Source organism: Myotis myotis, unplaced genomic scaffold, assembly GCF_014108235.1.
Source record: "Myotis myotis isolate mMyoMyo1 unplaced genomic scaffold, mMyoMyo1.p scaffold_m19_p_15, whole genome shotgun sequence".
In the NCBI taxonomy this organism is placed as follows: Eukaryota; Metazoa; Chordata; class Mammalia; order Chiroptera; family Vespertilionidae; genus Myotis; species Myotis myotis.
Window position 1 is genome coordinate 49,662,079 of NW_023416319.1, and position 7,528 is coordinate 49,669,606.

Genomic DNA, 7,528 nt, shown 5'->3' on the forward strand with positions numbered 1-7,528 from the left:
GCCTCAACAATTCCATTTCTAAGAATTGATCTAAGGAACAGTTCAGAAATGTATATATTATTTATTTTTCAAAGTTGTTATCTGTAATACTAAAAAGTGAGCATGGCCTCTATATTCAGCATTGATACGTTAGATCTTGAAAATATAGCCACAAAAATAATCACTGCTCAGCCTTTGGAGGCCATACTATGGAACAGGTGTTGTCAAACTTTTTCTGGAAAGACCAGGTAGTAAATATTTCAGGCTTTGGGGCCATCTGGTCTCCACTGCAACAATTAATGTTGCTTTGGTAGTGTAAAAGCAGCCATAGATAATACATAAATGAATGAGTGTGGCTCTGCTCCAGTAAAACTTTAGTTATGGACCCTAAAGTTTAAATTTCATACAATTTTCTTGTGTCATGAAATATAAATTCTTTTTTAACTTTCCTTTCCTCTATTGGGCTCAATCAAAGTTTTCTTGATGAGGTAAAGGGACACTTTTTTCAAGCCTCCCTGAGTTTTGTTTTGAATAGACTATGACCTTTGAGGGGAACAGTGTTTGGAGAACTCAGGAAAGCCTCTGAGAAAAATGCAGACAATAGGAGGACTTGCCTGTAGCCCAAGAGAGATTCTCAGACGTATTTGGCTCTTACTGGCAGCAGCGCCTGCCTTGATAAAGCCTGGAGGGATGGTAGGACCTGAAGGAAAGTATAAATACTGTACTCGGGAGGTTGAGTCCAGCCTCACTGGAATTCCTGTCTAAAGTTCAGAAGAAAACATCAGTCGCCGCTTCAAATAGACCGAGGTGGCTGAGACAATGGTGTGTAAGCAGGAGCCAGTGGGGGCAGGTGACCAATGACTGAAAGCGCTTCCCTGGTGCCTTGAAAGCTTTAAGGCCTCAGAACCTTGGCACAGCACTGGAATGAGATGGTGAGCTCTCACGAGTGATTGAGGGTATATGTCCCACTAGTTGGGTGTTGGAGTCCTAAGCTAGTTTAAAGACAATAAAGAAAAAATATTATTTCACATCAGAGTTTGTTGACTGACACATAATAACTACATCATCATCAGCAGCATCAGCAGCATCATTTTATTATGTTACTAGAGGGCCCAGTGCACAAAATTCATGCACTGGTAGGGTCCCTATTGGCTGCTGGCTGCTGGCCGGGTACTCCCTCCTTTCCCCCGGCTGGCCCCACCCCCTGGCTGAACTCCAGGATGACCTCCTGGTTGAGGGGACAATTTGCATACTACGCTTTTTATAATATAGGATTCATTTGCTCTGGAATGTAATCTTTCCCCATGTTCATAGCCTAAAAACTACCCACACTCCCAGGCCCAACTCCACTGCCATCTTCACAATGCCTTGCCTGATCACTCACCTGGAACTGCATCTCTCCATCCACTGAATAAAGATTTGTAACTCTTAATCTGCATGTGTGGTTTCCACCAGTACGCTGGGGAGCTCCTGAGTGTGGAACTTACTTCTGGCCCAGCATTTATTTCTGGTGCTTGTTTAATGTCCTAAGTTTAATATAATACAAAATGGGGGAAATTATGGAAGCAAGCATGAAACCTCGGAAATCATTCCCTCTTTCTTTGCTGCTAGGAGTTCGACATTACCTTAAGATGCTAGAGCTTGCATCTCAGACATAAGTGCTCCTTTGGCTCATTCTCTTTGTTAATTATTTTAGGGCGCCTCTGCTAGGCCCTTGTGTTGCTCATGGCCATACTCACTGGGATTATGTCTTAGTATTTAAATGTTGAACAATTTTGTATCTTCAACAGGAAGATTAGAGCTTTCATTTTAGAAATCGGGATTGTTTCAGGAATGCATTTGTTACACAACCAATGTAGAATAGGGAAAGGGATTATATAACTTATGTAAAATTGAGGTATAAACGCTTCTTGATATGAGTTTGGGGTGTCTTAGCTTTCCTGTGCAGTTACCTTGATGAGTAACTTAGTACTAGCCAGTATTAACTCTGTCCTATTTACGTTATCCTAAGACCCAGAAGAGGCCCTGGTTGCTGGGTATACAGGTCCTAGCTCTGTAATAGTATGTATAGGACCTTGCAAAGCAGTGTGTGTGGCACCTCCATTCTCAAAGGATAGGAAGATGCTTCAGGTCTTAGTAACGCACAGGGTTCTTCATTTTCAAATATTTTTTATTCTTCTTTAGGAATTTAGCTATTAAGTCCCCACTGGCTTAAATAGCTATGAAACATTGAAGATTCATTTGTTTTTAAGCCCTATGTGAATAGCCAAGAGGGTCTATTCCTTTAGAAAATATATGTTTTATGCTGCCCATTGCATCTAAATGAATCTACTGAAAAGCTGTGTTTACCACATCCATATGCAAATATTGACTTATGCATTGCAACAATGTAAGCTTGGTAGGTTTTGGGAGAAAAGCATAGCACAGATAAACATTTATAAGCGATTCAAATATTAAAGAGCTTAAACATTTCAAAAGGCATTCACATATGAGTTTTTCTGGGATTCTGTTATGGTGCTGCAGTCATTTGCAAAATATAGTCACCGAACTACATAGTTTTTATGTATGAAAGTATGTGTTTATTTCTTACAGCAATAAAATCAATTTGTTAGGTATTCATGCCATCCTTTACAATAGTCCTTAGGGAGATATACTCAGCTCTATAGTCTCTTTTTAGGTGATACTATAGTGAAATGGGACAGTAAATTTTATAAATTCGCATGAATGTTGTTAAACATTTCTGGTAACCGTGGATAAGGAGGGTTCTATATGTTTATTTTGATGTTCAGAGGTATGTAACTTTGCAGCAGAATGTTAGTTCAGCCTTCTGTTCTGGTATTTGTTCCTCTTATACGACTTTTGTTGAAATATCTTTGAACTTGGTTAGTGTACTTGCCACTCCTCTGAATCTTGATGGCTGTTTTCTTTCTATTTTCCCCCCATTTTTATAAGCAGTTATATTGAAATGTAGTCTTAACTTGCTTTGAGTTCTGAGGAATGACCAAAACTGGTAAATTCACACCTCAAGACAAACTTCAGAAATGCCAGCGGGATTCCTAAAGATCTGTTACTACCCTACCCCCAACCACACCACCCTTGGAGCAAATTCTTCATAATGATGCTTCATAGTAAAACTACAACATACAGTACTACCATGAATTACTAATTACACAAGTCAAGACTGCAGACCTAAACTTGTTCATGTCTTTGCTTGTGTGACTTTTATTAAATAAGAAAACTACTGTTATGGAACAAGGTAAAGTTGACATTCAAAAAACACTTTTTTTTGTTGTTTGTTTAGCTTTCAATAGTAGAAACAAGGAGAACTGAGGATAATTAAGTGAGCATCAAATATGCTAATGAACAGAAAACTTACAGTTATTTACTCAACAATTGTTTTGTGTGCACTTATTTTTAAAAGTCTTTGACTACTCAGGCAGGGTGACTCAGTTGGTTGGAGCGTCGTCCTGTATATCCAAATGTTTTGGGTTCTATTCCCAACGGGTGTTTCTCTCTTGCATGGATGTTTCCTTCTCTCTCTCTCTCTTTCTCTCTCCCTTAAGTAAATGAATATATACTTGGGTGAAGATAAAAAAAATCTTTGGCTAAATCCTGTTTAGAATATGTTGTTATAAGAGACCTAGAGGCAGCTCTGAAGGAAATTATGTTCTCCAGGTTGAGCTATGATTTGTGTACATATATCAGTAGAACACAACAGTAAAATGCTACTGCTACAAGGGAGACACCAATAAGAGCTGCGAATGTCAAGAAGGAAAGGGTCACTTTGACAGGATGACCCAGAGTCATCATGAAGGAGGGAGCTGATAAGATAGTCTTCAAAGAATGACAGGAATTCAGTACCTGTGATGGTGGCTTAGGAAGAGGAAACGGCATGAACTGAGGTGTGGAGGGGAGAAAGAACAAAGCATGCTTGGTTACTATTTTGTGGTTCATTTTGGTCTCCAGAAGAATGTTCATAGGAAAATCATGAAAAAGGAAGCTGGCAATGCAAGACTACATGCAGTGAAGGGTCTCTAATTCTTCTATGAGGAACTTTATTAATTAATTTTATTCAATAAATACTTTATACAGTTTGTAGTCTGGGCTTTACACCAGGCCAAGTACTGAAATTCATAATAAAGAGAACAGATGGGATAGTTGCACTCAGGACATAAAGCAGAGTAAGGGAGTCAGGTAATTGAATGAGCAATTGCAATAGAATAGGACTATGCTCTGATTCTTATGATATATGAAGAGCCTGTTGCCTTGGCTTCTGGTTCAACCTAAAGGAGGGAGATTAGAGGGTGGAGAGAGGGTGGGGTTGAGCTGTTATTTCTTTGATTTTCTCCTTGCTGGGCACTTTGAGTTGGCTGTGTCCCCTTAGTAAAGGCCACGGCTCCTATTGCGGAGCCTTCTTGATTCAGCTACTCATTGAGTTCTGGTAACCACTCCCTCCTGTCCTCTCAGAAGTGTATGGGCAACTTATGACCATCAGCCCTGGGCTGCTACCCTCTCCCTTTGTTTAGCTCTTTTCATGAGCCACCCTGACAATGCCCTCTGTTGCCTGATGGGCCTCTGACAGATGGAGCTTTGATAGCGTGTTAGTTTTCTGAGGCTATTAGACAAATCACCACAAATTCAGCTCCTTAAAACATCAACGTTTGTTCTCTTACAGTTCTCTGGGGGCCAGACTTTCAAACCCACCATCACTGGGCTGAAATGAAGGTGTCAGGACTGTATTTCTCCCAGAGGCTCTAGGGGAGAAGGAACAGATCCTCCCTCTCCCAGTTTTCATCTTCCCAATCCCTTTTCTTGTGTATGTCTCCTCTCCTGTCTCTAGGAAAGTTCCGTCAGCCTCCCTCTTATAAGGACACTTGTGATTGCATTTCAGGCTCACCAAGAGGATCCAGGACAATCTCCCCATCTCAAGATCCTTAATTTAATCACGTCCTTTTTGCTTATCAGGTAACATGTTCAGGTTCTAAAGGTGAGGACCGGAAGTACTTCAGACAGGGAAATACCAGGTGTCAGGGAAGCACACAGCAGAGAAACCTGAACCAGTCCAATAGGTTCAGGAATGCCCTTCCATGGAGTAGGGATATGAAAACTGAACTTTCCAGGATTAACAGAAGTTATCTAGGTAAAGTGGACCATGCAATGAAAGTAGGTTGGGAACTAAGTGATGAATAAAGAGAGCAAAGGCCTAGAAAAGGGATTGAGGACGCAGGACCCATTTGGCTCATTTGAAGGCTTGATTGGCTTGGAGTATGGTTAGTGCATAGACTTGAGAGGGTGGGAGAGGCTGGTAGGGAGGTGGCTGGCAGGAGATGGGGCCAGGAAATGAAAGGCTTTGTCAATTATGTTAAGGGATTTGGACATAGTCCAGTTGGCAAAGAGTATACATTACATATTTTTCAAGCAAGGGAGTGATATGATAAAAGCAGAGCTGCAGAAAGATTAATTTAGTATTAGAACACAAGGCAGATTGCAGCAGGGAGAGCCCAGAGGCAGGGAACCCAGATGAGCAATGAGATGGAAATTTTACTGATCTGGGCTGCTTGGAAAATATCTGACAGTATTAGACTGAGCAGAGTGTGCTCAATTTTTAACAGTCATCAATGAATATTTATTAACTTTCAACAGGATGTGAGATTGTGAATAGTTGAGGAAGATGGAAAAAAGGCCTAGTGCCCCTTGGGTACAGACAATAGTGTGCTGAAGGCCTAGGGCGGGGGTTGGGGGCGGGGAAATTGGGGGAAAAAGGGGACATCTGTAATACTTTCAACAGGAAAAGTTTTAAAAAAAGGCCTAATGTATGATCTAGCAACATATACAAAGTTTGCAATTTAATTGTACTGAGCTCTCTTTTCCTCAAAATATTACTTCCTTTTACTATTTAGGAAACATTTGATCTACTTGTTATCATGAGCATTTTGCCAAATACCACATTCCTGATTCTACAAAGAAAGGTTAGTGTCTGAAATTTAATCCTAGAGGTCAAAGGCCAGGAATAAAACATCTGTGGGCTCTCAGAAAGGGTTCCCAATGAAATTTTCAATGACATGAACTAGAAAAATGTTAACCAGAAGATGTGATTTTGAGTCATGTTGAAAAACACTGGAAAAAAACAAATGCCATGCAAGTGCTCTGTGTAATTTTAGAAACATAATTTGGAATATCTGACATTTTCTTAAGTACCATAATAATGAATAAATTCAAAAGAATGTTTATTAATTAGAGAATATGGGTATCTACCAGGATGTAGCTAACATGTATCTTCAGCTCTACCAAAGGGATAATTGATGAGTTTGCTATTGTCCGGGAGGGGGAGAAGTGCCCTGGCTTCTTCCCTTCTTTAATTCTTATGACTGGGCTAGTAATAAAATTGACATAAGACTAGATTAACAGGAGAAAAACTAAGTTAATATGTGCATATAGGAGAATCACAATATTATAAAATGAAGCTCAAAGATATGATCAAACCAGGCACCTTCTTATACTATTTAGACAAAGAAACAATACATTTGTGAGAAATTGATAGGAGAAAGTGAGAGCTTGTTAGAAATGAATCTAAGCAAGGTTTGGGTATTCATGAGTGAGGAATTTAAACAAAATAACAAATTCTAAAAGAGGGAACAAGATTTGTTTATACAGATTTTTGGCTCTGAGTTGTTTAACTCTAAGATGTCTTCCAAGTGTGGGGGGGAGGGGGGACACCTTTCACAAGGGAGATTTATTTCTTGTATCCAAGGAGACAAGGGTGGGTTAAAGTGCCCTCTGGCACCAGCTGCTTGTCAAGTAACTTTATTTCAAAGGAATAAATATCCTATTGTGGGATATTTTGGGGCAGTCTGTCTTGGCCTTGACATTATATATGGATGATATGAAACTATATTCAGTTTTTGAAAATTATAAAGTGACAATGGAAAGGTAGCAATGAGGATGCCCAGAAATGTGCCTGTAGCCAGAGTTGACAACAAAGTTGATCTGAGATATGAATGAGCTCAGCCAAGACCCCAGGAAAGAGAAATGTGCACTACAGAGGGTCTTCACTTGACAGGGGAAAGCCTTCAAGTGTGGGTTACCCCACAACCTGATTCTAAAACAAGACTGCAAAGACAGGTGTACTGATGGAAAGTACCTTGCTAAATAAATCCTACTAGTATATAATAAAAGGCTAATATGCAAATAGACCAAATGGTGGAACAACTGAACAGCCAAACAACTGAACAACCGGTTGCTATGATGTGCACTGACCACCAGGGGATGTGCGTGGAGCATGGTGAGCACTGGCTGTGGCGGGATGGTGGAGCAGGTAAGTGGGGGCACCAGACCAAGGTGGGGCGTGGTCACTGTCATCCGGGCGAGCCTCTGGTGGTTACTGAAAATTCTTTGCTCCCATGTGCCACAGTCCCACCTGGTGCTCGCACCCACTGCAGGCACCCGGCACCAGTCTCAATTGCTTGGTGCCATCGGTGGGTGCGAGTGATGGCTGCCAGCCCTGATCGCCTCTGAGGGCTTCTCCACCTCCCCCTCCTCTGGGGGGGCG